We start from the raw sequence: 16,769 nt of genomic DNA, 5'->3' as shown, positions 1-16,769 counted from the left end.
CAGAGAGATAGAGACCTTTAGAGATAGAGTTTCATAGAGACTGACAGTGATACATAGGGTCCCACAGTGAAACACAGACACTCAGAGATATATAGCGACTCAGAGAGATGCAGCAATTCCTTGCCAACCGCGAGGGTTAGGTTCCTGAAAACGCATCGCGGTTGGCAAATCCGCGGTTGGAAGAGCAGCCTGTGGGAAATAGGGAGTCAGACTCGTTATCATAGTTGAACTAAACACCGAATAAAATACAGCACGTTCCATCACAACATTATAAAACATACATAAACTTTACATTAACTTTACATACCTTCATACCTGTCAACCCCTTATCAGTGCCAACCTTATTACAGACCAATTCAGACCGTATTGGTCACCCCCGTGCCTTTCTTTATACAGGGTGCTTAAAAAAAATGTTAACACTGATATGGGACTGTCGTTTTAAATGAAAAATGTACGGATAATACACTGTAACATGATAACAAATGTAATGTTAATAGCTTCAAAACGTCAAAGAGTCTTCACTTTTTCGCCATTATTGTCAACGCATTGCCTGGACTCTTCTCCAGGTGGTCTCCAGAGCCCCGGAGGCACATTTCTTGTGGTATTGTTGCAAAATTCCCAGAAGTTTTAACATTTTCTTTTGAAGCACCCTGTACATCTCAACATTCATCCGACAAAGTCCCATCATGAGAGAAACACAAATAGACGAAAACAATTGTTGCCCGCATTGAAAACGGCTGTACGCCGTGCGGACCTGAAAACTCAATTTCCCTGTAGAAGAATACGGGGTAGTAAACCGTAGGGGTTGACAGCTATGCACCTGAACCACGCTTGTGCTGCAAATTCAATGTTCGCTGTGCGGTGCTGTACAACAAAATGGACGGGCAACTGATCGACATCAGCAGCGCAGTTAACAGGACAAAATTAATCCGCGATAGAATTAATGATAAATTATGGTCATGTTTTAGGCCCATATATGTGGAGTAAAGGGGCCCTGGCTATGCCCATTTAAGGAATATTTGGCCGGGAATCCACGTTTTTTACGATTTAATGCTCGATTCAATGGCAATTGACCGATTTTCAACGAAACAAAGCTTGACCAATGCTTGAACATTTTAAGTGATTCTTGTCACGTGATTTCTGGATCGAAACCGACCATTTGTGGATCGTATACGATTTGTCGATCGAAAAAGCTCACAATTGGCTGCCCCTTGACGCTGATTGGCTTCTTTCCACATTAACATAATTTATTCACTGTCGCTGATTAATTGCATGCTGTTACAGCGCCCCGCCCACGAAATTTTGTAATGACGTCACAATGCAATGTGTGTCACGCAACGACGTCATAATCACGGCACGCGAATGCAGACCCCCCCCCACCCCCTCAGAGGGTTGCTGCTGTAGAGTGGGGTGGGGGGGGGCAAGCGATGTTGAAATTTCTGCTTGTTACTATCCTCAGCTGGCTGAGACCAGGCCACTGAGTTTGAATGGGGTCCGAGGTGGACACCCACCACCGGAGTGAAATGGCAGGTGCATTTGTTTACCGAGATGCTCGCGGTCGGTAAACGGTTGTACAGAAGTCAATCGAATCTCGCGGTTGGTAAACGGGTACATAGAATTCAATTATATTTCGCGGTTCACAAGGGATTACTGTACACAGATACTATTAGAGGGCTCTATAGTAAAACCACTGTGGCCTGCGCTCCTTCAATGGAGGAGGAACAGCAAAACATGGACTCGCTCTTTCTGCTGAAGCCCTCTGGTTGTGCCAGCAGCAGCAGGACCCCCGCATTGGGCATCGAGCTCCTGAACCTAATCGCTGCTGCCACCACCAAGAGTAGAACAAATTCACACTCGCGTGTGTGTGATACGCAAAGAGGGGAGCTGTAGCGTAGCGGTTAGCATTACGCTGCGCTACAAAGCCGGTAACCCGAATTCGATTCCCTTTCACGGCGAACACCAGTGATGGAGATTATCTGAATCGGTCCTGGGCCTCCCGTAGGACAACTCACCCCACAAATGAGTATTTGGTTGCGGTGTGTAGTAACCATTGCCAATGGGGAGACAAAGGCGGCAGGGCATGGTGCTGGCCACCCACCCATGCCGGCCTTCATAGGTGCTCGCTAACAGCACTTGTCCCAACAGTCTGTTAAAGGCTAGATGACAGAGATGCGAGTTCAGTTGACTGCGAGTTTCTCCACTGATGGAGCGGCTGCGTGATGTGTTGTCGATCCTCCAATGTTATAATCACAGCCGTCATTATTTACTTTCATAATCACTGCATTTTAAGCAATGGGTGTCCTCCCTACAATCACGTCCACACTCCCCCAAGCATTACGATCGATATACCGTCCCCAACTCCTCAGCCATCGCCGTTCTGCCTCTTTTGCACTGTAAACGGTGGCTAGATTTTATCTCCCTCGCCTGGTATACAGGAGGTCGTGGGTTCTAATCCGACCATGACACCTGCCGTATATTTGAAGTTTTCATGTTTCTCTCCATTCCCTCCGCATTTAGAAACGTGCGTTTAGATTATTTGGCTGCTATACATGTCCACGTGATCTATCGTTTGTGGCCAGGTCACGTCTGAAAAACAGCTTTACAGCTCAGTGGGGCCTTACCTGGTAAAATAAAATAAGACATTACTCTTTGGTTCTTTCGGATCCTTGCAGTCACAAAACTTCAAATCTATAATGAAAAATAAGACATTGTTTAGTTTAATCGTAAACGAGCGGTCTGCTGGTGCCCAAATAGAAACCCGGTTTTCCACAACTCTCAGGTCTCTCAATGCTTTTGTGTGGAATTTAATCTGTCGCTCACTCTCTCTCGTACAAGAGGCAAGGGAACTCTCACTTCTTCATTTTGTCTGCACAATGTGGCAGCTACTTTGTCTCGTGGACGCCATTTTGTCTGTGTGATGTGGTCGCCATGTTGTTCATCTCAAATGGCTGTGACCGTACACATGCCGCTGTACAACATCTGGGAAATTCAAATGCATTAAAGCTTGCTTTTTACAAAAAACTGACATTGCTTCTCAACGAGTCTCTCTAAACGTACATACATTTTCATTTTATTGAATAAAGTACGAGCCCATTGCAGTGCGCTGCGAGACTCGTTCGATCCGACGACATAATTAGAATGGTACATTCACGATGCAACTAGACCATTTATTAGGAGTGGGCCAGCGGTCTCCTAGGCGAAGGAGACTGTAGTTCTCAATTACAATCTGACAATTTGTTGTAACTGGAGGGAGCAGCGTCTCCATCAGGCAAATTACATTGCGATCTAGACTGTTCACCTGCTTTAGCTGATACATTTCTGCAAGTGGAGTGGACCGAATTGGCCCTGGCACCTGCAAGTGGAGTGGGTCAACTTGGACCCGTCAGCAACTTCTTCTTGGAGTGCCACGGTGGCTTGGAGATGTCATCTCCCTCGCCTGGTGCATAGGTCGTGGGTTTGACCCCGACTCAGGCCATGCCTGCTGCTGTCTGCTTGAAGTCTGCGTCTCTCTCCCCGCGGTGGTCACTGTGTAGATTTTTCTCTGCGGTCCTCCGGTTTTTCCCCTCCACGTTTAGAATCGACATCGCGCGTACGTGGCTGCTGATATAATAAATCCGCCACTTCGTTGACCTATTATTTGTGATGGCCAGGTCGTTTCTGAAAAAGCAACTACGTAACTCAGCGGGGCCTTACCTGGTAAAATAAAAAAATAGCTTCGAAATGTTAAAAGTTTATGGTTTCATAGTTTGTATGGACCACGTATGTTGAACTTCTTTGGCATCGTACGTAGCCATCCATTCTAATCGGGAGGTGCCAGGGAAGGACAACTAAACACAAAAACAAGCCGTTCTAAAGAATGAGTTTGTCAATCTAGATCAGGGGTGGGGAACCTTTTATCTGCCAAGGGCCATTTGGATATTTATATCATCATTCGCGGGCCATACAAAATTATCAACTGAAAAATTAGCCTGTTAAATTTAGTCAAACATTTAATTAACTCACCCCTACTGTGATGGCTGGAACTGCTTCTCTTTGGCGAGGCGTGTGATGTTAGCTGGTATTGATGATGTTGCTACTCGCAACTGCTTTTCCAGGTTTGCTCCTAGATTTATTGAATTTCGAGTCCCGCCTGCGGTTACCTTGGCAGAGCCAGAGACCGAATGATTTCGCGGGCCTCATACGGCCCTCGGGCCGGACGTTCCCCACCCCTGATCTAGATGATGATGATGATTTAAAAGTGCAGCACAGCGCCCATTGGCTTCCCAATATCGGAAGGGAAGAGCGTTGCGGACGGCCACAGAAGCAGCGCAGTCTGATGATGTGACCACAGTCTTTGTTTGACGGGAAGCCAGAAGCCGCTGCTATGTTACATAAATAAATTAAATATCAGAATATGTATTTAGACTGCAGCAGGAGGAATCCGATGAGCTATGAAGCTCTTTGTGACAGATGTCCAGTAAGGGCGCGGGGTCAGAAAGTTACAACACAACACACAAAAACTACGATAGGAGTGTAAAGTATAGGAAAGGTAAACGAATCAATTTAAAATATATACATACAAATAAAACGACAACTATTTGTATTTGACTTTAGCAAGGGTAAGGCCCGACTAAGCTGCGTAACTCTTTTTCATAAGTGACCACCTGGCTAGGGGACCGTCCATAAATGACGTCACGCACCTATGGGGGGGGGGGGGTCAGACATTTGTGACGTGTGACGAGGGGGGGGGGGGTTTGAGAAATGTGACGTCACATAAAAATGCGCAATTTTAAATAAATATAGACAACACGTTCTACTTAATTAAATAGACTTTTTAATAAATGTTTTCTCCTACAACATCAGAGTGCAGCGCAACATTAAATACGCACTACAAGGACAATAGTTAAAAGCGATTTGAAGAATGTTAAAAAAAATATTTGGGGGGGGGGGGCAGAGCTTTGTGACGTCATATTTGAAGGGGGTCGGACTTTTTGTGATGCTGTGTGACGATGGGGGGGGGGGGGGCAAAAATCGTCCAAAATCGCGTGACGTCATTTATGGACGGCCCCCTATCAACGAAGTGGCTGATATCGCGTGGAAATTCATAGCAGCAGCAGAATGACTCTTGAACGCGTGGGTTGATGTCGATTCTAAATGCGTGGAGGGAAAAACTGGAGGACCACCCAGTTACCACCGCGGGCAGAGAGAGTAGTTAAAAAAGAATTACAAATATTACATAGAAAACATATGGGGGAACATAGACATGGAGTAGGGAGAGAGGGGGGAGAGAGAGGGGGGAGGGGGTAGAGATGGAGGGAAGGGGTAAGGAGAGCAGAGCGTGAAATCTTTTGTGAAATCTTTCATTTAAAACGGGGGGTGGGGGGGTTACATAAAGCAAAGCATTAAAAAAACAACGAAATGATGAACGCAGCAAAGTGCCGACTACACCGAGCATCTTCTTGTTTCCTCTGATCGTAAAAAAAAGAGATACGCGCACACACAAACTCCAAATATACAACAGACCTGGCCAACAAATGATAGCTTACAGAAGTGACTTATCAAGTGGACATTTGAACCTTTGGCGGGACCCCAGGGTCCCATAACTGCGTTGCGACCTCATTTTATGTTTGTTGAAGTCGAACGATACGACAATCTAATCCTCTCGACGAGCTCTACACAATGTGCTAATCAAAGTTCCAAAGTTTCATACTCTTAGGTTTTTTCGGTAAAGTCACGTAGGTAAAATAATAATAATGAAATAAAATAAATGAAAATAACTGATTTAATTGAGTTCTTTTCACTTATTATTATATTTTTACCGACGTGACTTTACTGAAAAAATCCAAAGAGATGAATCCTTGCAGTCACGAAAGCTTCAAATCTAGAATTCCAAAGTTTAGTTTCTTCTGCACTGGGACGACATGACGACAGACTGATCCGTGCCAGGTGGGTCGCAGAGTTTTTTTGTCTTTCTGGAAGGTTTGCTGGTTTATCCCAGAATGTTTCCGTTGCGCGTCGTCGCTTTAAGATGTTCTCCGTTCATGTTTTGTTTGTTGCGTTTGCACCCGACTCAAGAGCCGCATGGCTCACAGGGCAATCTCCATAGATATAAAAGGCAAAGTTGTGAACACGTGTCTGTTCAAAATGTTTAGTGTACTTCCCGACCTGCAACAAACTTTAAAATTGCCATGTGGGTACTTTCCAGACTGTACACCATGCAAAAAATATTAAAATACACTTTTGTGTTTTTTTTGGTGGGGGGGGAGCTCAATAATGCAAATATTTTTTGCACGGCAAGCGAGCTGTGACGTCACATCTGCCACGTGACCCGCGCACGTGGAAGCGTAACGCATTGTGGTTAGCGCTACGCTGAGCTACAAACCCGGCGACCCGAGTTCGATTCCCGCTCACGGCCACCACCGGTGACGATTATTTTAACCCCTAGGTCGACTCAGCCTCAAACCAGTAACTTGTGTGGTATGTGAACATCGCCACTGGGGAGACAAAGGCGGCCGGGTGTGATGAATCCAAGTCCCGGGCGAAGCCGGGTAGTAAAGCTAGTCGTAGTGTATAGTGTGGTGTGGTGTAGTGTATAGTGTAGTGTAGTAAAGGGTAGTAAAGCTAGTCGTAGTGTATAGTGTGCTGTAGTGTATAGTGTGGTGCAGTGGCGGCTCCTGCAAAATCTCTCAGGTGGGGCAAATGTTTGGATGATTGATAAGGATAAGGTCCACCCATGCAATGGATAAATTAACAGCTTAAGCATGTAAAGGCAACTTCACTACTTTAATATTAATGAAAAATAAAGTGACTCTTACAATACATCTCCTTGTTTGTTTCTATACTCACTATTATTACACTACTTACATCACATTACTCGCTTAATACACTGCTTACTTATACTGACATTTTGCTCTTCTCTCTTTCAAAGTAGCAAAGTGATCAATTACTCTCTCATTGAAAGCAGGCATGTTCCTGACTAGTTCCCTCTCCATGGAAAGCATAGCCATTGCATTCAGACGTTCCTGTCCCATTACATTTCTCAGGAATGTCTTGATTCTCTTTAAGGTTGAGAAACACCTCTCAGCTTCAGCAGTTGTCATGGGAGTGGTTATGAGGATGTTCAACAGAGCAACAGTCTCTGAAAAAGTATCCTGGAGGTTGTACTTCAGCAAAACCTGGTACAGCGCTAGTGCACCACAGCAGCCCTTAAATTCTGGACTCTCATAAATGACAGACAGTTCAGTCTTCAGCTTCGCCTTATTTAACATAGGGTATGCCCTGACAGTTATGTTCAGAGCCTCAACAGGGAATGTATGGCCATGCTGTTGAAACATCTCTCCTTGTAGCAGCGTGGCACTTACAAGGTGGTCGGTAAAGGAGAACCTTTCTTTGGTGTGCAACACAGTATATAATTTAATGTTGGGTTTGTCTATGGCAGTATATAGTAGGGTGTAGACTCGTGTGATGTAAGAGAATAAAGTTTAGATGCAAGCATATTATATATATTTTTTTACGACGTAGAATTGTAATGTATTACTTACTGTTAGTAACTCAGCGTATTGTAGAGTATATTTAGTATACTGATGATAATATGTAGTTTATGCTTTAGTTGTTTACGTGGTGGTTTTAGTTACTGCAGCTACATACTATTAACACTCCTTCCCTTCATTAATGCTACCTTTATCCCCTCCCTTTGATGCTGCTAATCCTGCATAATGCACGGGCATATGCAGTACTAGTCACATACCTGCATTTCCCATAAATATGCTAAATTCCTCTTGATATTTCATATTCTTTTGTTAAGGCTCCCCCTTTCTTCCCCGCTTTAAACCCAGCTTATATACATGCTCCAAGCGCGTGTGCTGTTTCATTCAGACGCTGTCGCCTCGACAGACCTGGGTTTCACCTGAGGACGGCTACTTGCGTTGTGGCCGAAACGTTGTGAGAATTATTTTATTATGTTTTATTTTTATTATTTTATTACTTCCCTTCTACGTGACTTTACCGAAAGAACCAAGAAGATGAATCCCTGCAGTCACGAAAGCTTTAAATCGAAATTCCACTAGGTGGCGACAAATAATATTGTTGACTGAAACGTGCTGACGTATGATGACGTTAGCACGTTAGTGCGAGCCCTCCCGGAAGCCATAGAGAATGCATTGCAGCGCCTGCCGTTCGAAAAAAAACATCTTTGAATGTAAGTCTATGGGAACACTCTGGGCGATTCTCAGCCAGAGTGAAATCGCCCAAAAAGAGGCGGTACTCCACAGAACGTGACATGACGCTGATTGGACTATATCCAGAGGCACAGTAACGGCTAGCATAGCTCTGTGGTTGAATGAGATTGTTAATGTGATTGAAAAAGTCCCTTTCACACATTGGTGGTGCGTCGCCCCAATCGCCCTAATGAAGAAACCGCCCCTGGTGTGGTGTATAGTGTAGTGTAGTAAAGCTAGTCGTAGTGTATAGTGTGGTGTAGTGTATAGTGTGGTGTATAGTGTAGTGTAGTAAAGGGTAGTAAAGCTAGTACAAGTACCTAATCAATGGAAATTTGATGTGCGCGGTGGGACGGAGTCGCCAACATTAAAGATTTTTACTTCCGTTTCTGCGGGACCCCGGAGATTCCTGCCACAAGGTTCATTAATAGCAGCCAAAAAAATATATATTTGTAAAAGGTACTTTTATAGATTGGGAGGGAAATCCCCGGGGGCCTCTTAGGGAAATACACTGCGACCACGGGGCTCTAGACGCGTGCAGCCTCCAACCACAAAACCACAAACCACAGCAGCAGCAGCAGGCGTCAGGATCGCGATCCAGCCCACGACCTCCTTGCATACCCTGCGAGGTCGTTAACATTTCACACGCAGTGCCAGGCTAGGTTCACCACGCGGTGCCAGGCTAGGTGCATCACGTGGTGTCAGGCTAGGTTCACCACGCGGTGCCAGGCTAGGTGCATCACGTGGTGCCAGGCTGGTGCATCACGTGGTGCAGGCTAGGTGCATCACGTGGTGCCAGGCTAGATGCACCACGTGGTGCTAGGCTAGGTGCATCACGCGGTGCCAGGCTAGGTGCATCACGTGGTGCCAGGCTAGGTTCACCAAGCGGTGCCAGGCTAGGTGCATCACGTGGTGCCAGGCTAGGTGCATCACGCGGTGCCAGGCTAGGTGCATCACGCGGTGCCAGGCTAGGTGCATCACGTGGTGCCAGGCTAGGTGCATCACGCGGTGCCAGGCTAGGTGCACCACGCGGTGCCAGGCTAGGCTCATCACGTGGTGTCAGGCTAGGTTCACCAAGCGGTGCCAGGCTAGGTGCACCACGCGGTGCCAGGCTAGGTGCACCCCGCGGTGCCAGGCTAGGTGCATCACGTGGTGCAGGCAAGGTGCATTACGTGGTGCCAGGCTAGGTGCATCACGTAGTGCAGGCTAGGTGCATCACGTGGTGCCAGGCTAGGTGCATCACGTGGTGCCAGGCTAGGTACATCACGCGGTGCCAGGCTAGGTTCATCACGTGGTGCAGGCTAGGTACATCACGTGGTGCCAGGCTAGGTGCATCACGTGGTGCCAGGCAAGGTTCATCACGTGGTGCAGGCTAGGTACATCACGCGGTGCCAGGCTAGGTGCATCACGTGGTGCCAGGCTAGGTACATCACGCGGTGCCAGGCTAGGTTCATCACGTGGTGCAGGCTAGGTACATCACGTGGTGCCAGGCTAGGTGCATCACGCGGTGCCAGGCTAGGTGCATCACGTGGTGCCAGGCTAGGTGCATCACGCTGTGCCAGGCTAGGTGCATCACGCGGTGCTAGGCTAGGTGCATCACGCGGTGCAGGCTAGGTGCATCACGCGGTGCAGGCTAGGTGCATCACGCGGTGCCAGGCTAGGTGCATCACGTGGTGCCAGGCTAGGTGCATCACGCGGTGCTAGGCTAGGTGCATCACGCGGTGCAGGCTAGGTGCATCACGCGGTGCCAGGCTAGGTGCATCACGCGGTGCAGGCTAGGTGCATCACGCGGTGCCAGGCTAGGTGCATCACGCGGTGCAGGCTAGGTGCATCACGCGGTGCTAGGCTAGGTGCATCACGCGGTGCTAGGCTAGGTGCATCACGTGGTGCTAGGCTAGGTGCATCACGTGGTGCCAGGCTAGGTGCATCACGTGGTGCAGGCTAGGTGCATCACGCGGTGCCAGGCTAGGTGCATCACGCGGTGCTAGGCTAGGTGCATCACGCGGTGCCAGGCTAGGTGCATCACGCGGTGCTAGGCTAGGTGCATCACGCGGTGCTAGGCTAGGTGCATCACGCGGTGCAGGCTAGGTGCATCACGCGGTGCCAGGCTAGGTGCATCACGTGGTGCCTGTGCATCACGTGGTGCCAGGCTAGGTGCACGACCCGGTGCCAGGCTAGGTGCATCACGTGGTGCCAGGCTAGGTGCACCACGTGGTGCCAGGCTAGGTGCATCACGTGGTGCCAGGCTAGATGCATCACGCGGTGCAGGCTAGGTGCACCACGTGGTGCCAGGCTAGGCGCATCACGCAGTGCCAGGCTAGGTGCATCACGTGGTGCTAGGCTAGGTGCATCACGTGGTGCCAGGCTAGGTGCATCACGTGGTGCCAGGCTAGGTTCACCAAGCGGTGCCAGGCTAGGTGCATCACGTGGTGCAGGCTAGGTGCATCACGTGGTGCCAGGCTAGGTTCACCAAGCGGTGCCAGGCTAGGTGCATCACGTGGTGCAGGCTAGGTGCATCACGTGGTGCCAGGCTAGGTGCATCACGCGGTGCCAGGCTAGGTGCATCACGCGGTGCCAGGCTAGGTGCATCACGTGGTGCCAGGCTAGGTGCATCACGCGGTACCAGGCTAGGTGCATCACGCGGTGCCAGGTTAGGTGCATCACGCGGTGCCAGGCTAGGTGCATCACGCGGTGCCAGGCTAGGTGCACCACGCGGTGCCTGTGCATCACTCGGTGCCAGGCTAGGTGCATCACGCGGTCCCAGGCTAGGTACATCACGTGGTGCAGGCTAGGTGCACCACGTGGTGCCAGGCTAGGTGCATCACGCGGTGCCAGGCTAGGTGCATCACGCGGTGCCAGGCTAGGTGCATCACGCGGTGCCAGGCTAGGTGCATCACGTGGTGCAGGCTAGGTGCATCACGCGGTGCAGGCTAGGTGCATCAGGTGGTGCCAGGCTAGGTGCATCACGTGGTGCCAGGCTAGGTGCATCAGGTGGTGCCAGGCTAGGTGCATCAGGTGGTGCCAGGCTAGGTGCATCAGGTGGTGCCAGGCTAGGTGCATCACGCGGTGCAGGCTAGGTGCATCAGGTGGTGCCAGGCTAGGTGCATCAGGTGGTGCCAGGCTAGGTGCATCACGCGGTGCAGGCTAGGTGCATCAGGTGGTGCCAGGCTAGGTGCATCACGTGGTGCAGGCTAGGTGCATCACGTGGTGCAGGCTAGGTGCATCACGTGGTGCCAGGCTAGGTGCATCACGTGGTGCAGGCTAGGTGCATCACGTGGTGCCAGGCTAGGTGCATCACGTGGTGCCAGGCTAGGTGCATCACGTGGTGCAGGCTAGGTGCATCACGTGGTGCCAGGCTAGGTACATCACGTGGTGCAGGCTAGGTGCATCACGTGGTGCCAGGCTAGGTTCATCACGTGGTGCAGGCTAGGTGCATCACGCGGTGGCAGGCTAGGTGCACCACGTGATGAACCTAGCCTGGCACCACGTGATGCAGGCTAGGCGCATCACGCAGTGCCAGGCTAGGTGCATCACGTGGTGCAGGCTAGGTACATCACGTGGTGCCAGGCTAGGTGCATCACGTGGAGCAGGCTAGGTCCATCACGCGGTGCCAGGCTAGGTGCATCACGCGGTGCCAGGCTAGGTACATCACGCGGTGCCAGGCTAGGTGCATCACGCGGTGCAGGCTAGGTGCACCACGCGGTACCAGGCTAGGTGCATCACGCGGGGCCAGGCTAGGTGCATCACGCGGTGCCAGGCTAGGTGCACCACGTGGTGCCAGGCTAGGTGCATCACGCGGTGCCAGGCTAGGTGCATCACGCGGTGCCAGGCTAGGTGCATCACGTGGTGCCAGGCTAGGTGCATCACGTGGTGCAGGCTAGGTGCATCACGTGGTGCCAGGCTAGGTACATCACGTGGTGCAGGCTAGGTGCATCACGTGGTGCCAGGCTAGGTTCATCACGTGGTGCAGGCTAGGTGCATCACGCGGTGGCAGGCTAGGTGCACCACGTGATGAACCTAGCCTGGCACCACGTGATGCAGGCTAGGCGCATCACGCAGTGCCAGGCTAGGTGCATCACGCGGTGCCAGGCTAGGTGCATCACGCGGTGCTAGGCTAGGTGCATCACGCGGTGCCAGGCTAGGTGCATCACGCGGTGCTAGGCTAGGTGCATCACGCGGTGCAGGCTAGGTGCATCACGCGGTGCCAGGCTAGGTGCATCACGTGGTGCCTGTGCATCACGTGGTGCCAGGCTAGGTGCACGACCCGGTGCCAGGCTAGGTGCATCACGTGGTGCCAGGCTAGGTGCACCACGTGGTGCCAGGCTAGGTGCATCACGTGGTGCCAGGCTAGGTGCATCACGCGGTGCAGGCTAGGTGCACCACGTGGTGCCAGGCTAGGCGCATCACGCGGTGCCAGGCTAGGTGCATCACGTGGTGCTAGGCTAGGTGCATCACGTGGTGCCAGGCTAGGTTCACCAAGCGGTGCCAGGCTAGGTGCATCACGTGGTGCAGGCTAGGTGCATCACGTGGTGCCAGGCTAGGTTCACCAAGCGGTGCCAGGCTAGGTGCATCACGTGGTGCAGGCTAGGTGCATCACGTGGTGCCAGGCTAGGTGCATCACGCGGTGCCAGGCTAGGTGCATCACGCAGTGCCAGGCTAGGTGCATCACGCGGTACCAGGCTAGGTGCATCACGCGGTGCCAGGTTAGGTGCATCACGCGGTGCCAGGCTAGGTGCATCACGCGGTGCCAGGCTAGGTGCATCACGCGGTGCCTGTGCATCACTCGGTGCCAGGCTAGGTGCATCACGCGGTCCCAGGCTAGGTACATCACGTGGTGCAGGCTAGGTGCACCACGTGGTGCCTGTGCATCACTCGGTGCCAGGCTAGGTGCATCACGCGGTGCCAGGTTAGGTGCATCACGCGGTCCCAGGCTAGGTGCATCACGCGGTGCCAGGCTAGGTGCACCACGCGGTGCCTGTGCATCACTCGGTGCCAGGCTAGGTGCATCACGCGGTCCCAGGCTAGGTACATCACGTGGTGCAGGCTAGGTGCACCACGTGGTGCCAGGCTAGGTGCATCACGCGGTGCCAGGCTAGGTGCATCACGCGGTGCCAGGCTAGGTGCATCACGTGGTGCAGGCTAGGTGCATCACGCGGTGCAGGCTAGGTGCATCAGGTGGTGCCAGGCTAGGTGCATCACGTGGTGCCAGGCTAGGTGCATCAGGTGGTGCCAGGCTAGGTGCATCAGGTGGTGCCAGGCTAGGTGCATCAGGTGGTGCCAGGCTAGGTGCATCACGCGGTGCAGGCTAGGTGCATCAGGTGGTGCCAGGCTAGGTGCATCAGGTGGTGCCAGGCTAGGTGCATCACGTGGTGCAGGCTAGGTGCATCAGGTGGTGCCAGGCTAGGTGCATCACGTGGTGCAGGCTAGGTGCATCACGTGGTGCAGGCTAGGTGCATCACGTGGTGCCAGGCTAGGTGCATCACGTGGTGCAGGCTAGGTGCATCACGTGGTGCCAGGCTAGGTGCATCACGTGGTGCCAGGCTAGGTACATCACGTGGTGCAGGCTAGGTGCATCACGTGGTGCCAGGCTAGGTTCATCACGTGGTGCAGGCTAGGTGCATCACGCGGTGGCAGGCTAGGTGCACCACGTGATGAACCTAGCCTGGCACCACGTGATGCAGGCTAGGCGCATCACGCAGTGCCAGGCTAGGTGCATCACGTGGTGCAGGCTAGGTACATCACGTGGTGCCAGGCTAGGTGCATCACGTGGTGCAGGCTAGGTCCATCACGCGGTGCCAGGCTAGGTGCATCACGCGGTGCCAGGCTAGGTACATCACGCGGTGCCAGGCTAGGTGCATCACGCGGTGCAGGCTAGGTGCACCACGCGGTACCAGGCTAGGTGCATCACGCGGTGCCAGGCTAGGTGCATCACGCGGTGCCAGGCTAGGTGCACCACGTGGTGCCAGGCTAGGTGCATCACGCGGTGCCAGGCTAGGTGCATCACGCGGTGCCAGGCTAGGTGCATCACGCGGTGCAGGCTAGGTGCACTACGTGGTGCCAGGCTAGGTGCATCACGCGGTGCCAGGCTAGGTGCATCACGCGGTGCCAGGCTAGGTGCATCACGTGGTGCCCTTTTCTTCTATGGGCGAGGCTGAGCGTAACCGGAAGAGGCGGGGTTACGTTTATCGTGGCGGCTTTTTTTTTTACTTTTTATTCACTTCCATTAATACACTGCCCCGCGCTTTTTGATTTTCTATGAAAGGATTTGTGAATTAAAAAAATAATATTAATATTAACTAAAAGTTAATTGTTACTATTCGATTGGAGCGGAGAGAAATCGGAAGAGTACCGGAAGAGGAGGGGCTTACGCACGGTTTTTATTTTCTTTATTGATCGGAATATCGATATGCGACTTTTGTTTAAGGCGATTTCCGTTCGCCTGAATATTAATACGTGAACATTGTTATGTATTAGTATGTTAATCATTATTACAATTATTTATTATTTATTTCTTCAGAGCCGAGCGGAAGCGGAAACTGGCCACCGCCGGAAGAGGCGGGGCTTAGGCGCTGTGAATGTTTTTTTTTAAGATGCATTCTGTTGCGAGACTTTTCGCGCAAGATCTTATTTTTGGTTTCGTTTAGCGTGACTATTAATACGTAAACCCCGTCGTTAATTAATATTGCACATTAATTATTCATTATTTGCTCACTCGAAGCCACAACCGGAACCGGAAGTGACAAATAAATAATTAACACCGGCGCCCAAGATGGCGACGGCCGATCGGACGCCTCCCGCCAAGAGGCGGCGCCTCGAAACGGCGGCGGACGACGACGACGAGGCGGAGGAGAAGACGACGACGCGTGAGGCGAGCGGCGAGGAGCAGCGACTGCCGAGCGTGACGGCTGCGGCGGCTGCCGTCGTCTCCTCGATTGGTGGGGGTCTCCCCTCTGCGTTTCCCCTGCCCCCTCCCCCCCCATGTCGCACCCCTCGCCTCTCTTTGGCTTCCTCCTCATTGGTTGGCCGCTCGTCACGTGGGGCGTTCAAACCGGCCAATCGGCGCGCGAGTTGGGTTGCGCGAAAGGAAGGGGCGGCCATGTTGGGTGAGGGTTGAAATGGCGACGCATGCACGCGCCAGGTCTCCGGTTGGTGACGTCACCTCCCCTACCAACATGGAGGCTGTACCCCCCCCCCCCTTACTAACATGGAGGCCGTAGTGGTATACCAGGTTGCATTCAGAATCAGAATATTTTATATTTATCCTGGAGAAATACGATTAACTATGAAGCTTGTATTCTTGGTTGTTTCGGTAAAGTTACGTAGAAGGGAAATAATAAAAATAAAACAATTTATCACGACGTTTCGACTGCAACACAAGAAATCAGGTGTGAAAATCACAGGAAGAAAATTTGAAAAAAGTGGCGTTTTTAAATCCTTTATATTAAGTTCGCTTGCTTGCTTGCGTGCTTGCTTACGACCGTGCAAATCTTTCGGTCGTTTTTTAACCCACTTCCCGTGATCCAATCGAGCTGACATTTTGCACACAGACTCGTTGTGCGTGATAATTTTCGTAAAAAAAATTTTCCAAACTGTTCCACTTTTTAGGAAAAAAACAATTATCAACATGAATAAAACAGAGGGAACCAAAGGGGAAAAACATATTTTTTATTGTGAGTTTATTTAAGAAGTCTGTACATAAGCCAGGTTTTCATCATACTACATGTAGCCCCAGTGGCCTAATGGATAAGGCACTGGCCTCCTAAGCCAGGGATTGTGGGTTCGAGTCCCAACTGGGGTAGCTGAGAAAAAGTTGATCATTTTGTAGACGTCAAGTTTATGAATCTGACGATGAGAAGCGAAGGTGGTACTGTGCCGATCGAAGAGAGTTTGAAATCAGTGTACTTTGGTGACAGGAATCAACATTGATAAAGCAGAGGGGACGAAAGGGGGAAATACATATCCATTTTTAAATCCTTTATATTAAGTTCACTTGCTTGCTGGCTTACGACTGTGCAAATCTTTCAGTCGTTTTTAAATCCTTTATATTAAGTTCATTTGCTTGAGCGCTTACGACCGTGCAAATCTTTCGGTCGTTTTTTAACCCACTTCCCGTGATCCAATCGAGCTGACATTTTGCACACAGACTCGTTGTGCGTGACAATTTATTTTCGTGAACATTTTTTTCCAAAATTTTACACTTTTTAGGAAAAAATTAATTATATTTAATTACCAATTGCTTAATGGTGGCAGGCAATCATCTGACCCATAGGTGGCAGCCATCTCAAGCCAGAGGACGAGAGGACTCTAGCCGCCACGCATATAAAGGATTTATAGTGAAAAACTTTGTTTTTACGGGTTAATTTTTTTTCTTTTTCAAAGATGTTCCGGACAGTTACGGGCACACGGGGGTCAGACATTTACAACAACAATCAATAGTACACAAACAGGATAGGGGCGCAAAGCAGAGGAAAGGTAAACAAATCACTAAAAATAAATACAGTACTTATAATAGATAAGGTGTATAAGCACAAATTGCATAAGGGACCGTCCATAAATGACGTCACGCACCTGGGG

At 50.8% G+C, this 16,769-nt stretch overlaps 1 protein-coding gene and 1 non-coding gene across 3 annotated transcripts in view; both read left to right on the top strand.

Moving 5' to 3' along the window:
* The window catches only part of LOC133359397 (basic salivary proline-rich protein 2-like), a 248,246-nt gene that overhangs the window by 165,498 nt on the left and 65,979 nt on the right, over positions 1-16,769 (top strand). The gene's annotated exons all lie outside the window — the stretch shown is intronic.
* Positions 15,921-15,993, top strand: TRNAR-CCU (transfer RNA arginine (anticodon CCU)). The gene has a single exon. It is a non-coding gene; the product is annotated as a tRNA-Arg (tRNA).

This window comes from Lethenteron reissneri, chromosome 65, assembly GCF_015708825.2.
Source record: "Lethenteron reissneri isolate LAM-NWPU_2019-01 chromosome 65, ASM1570882v1, whole genome shotgun sequence".
In the NCBI taxonomy this organism is placed as follows: domain Eukaryota; kingdom Metazoa; phylum Chordata; class Hyperoartia; order Petromyzontiformes; family Petromyzontidae; genus Lethenteron; species Lethenteron reissneri.
Note: the sequence above shows the minus strand (reverse complement) of the source record. Positions and strands in the feature narration are given on the sequence as shown.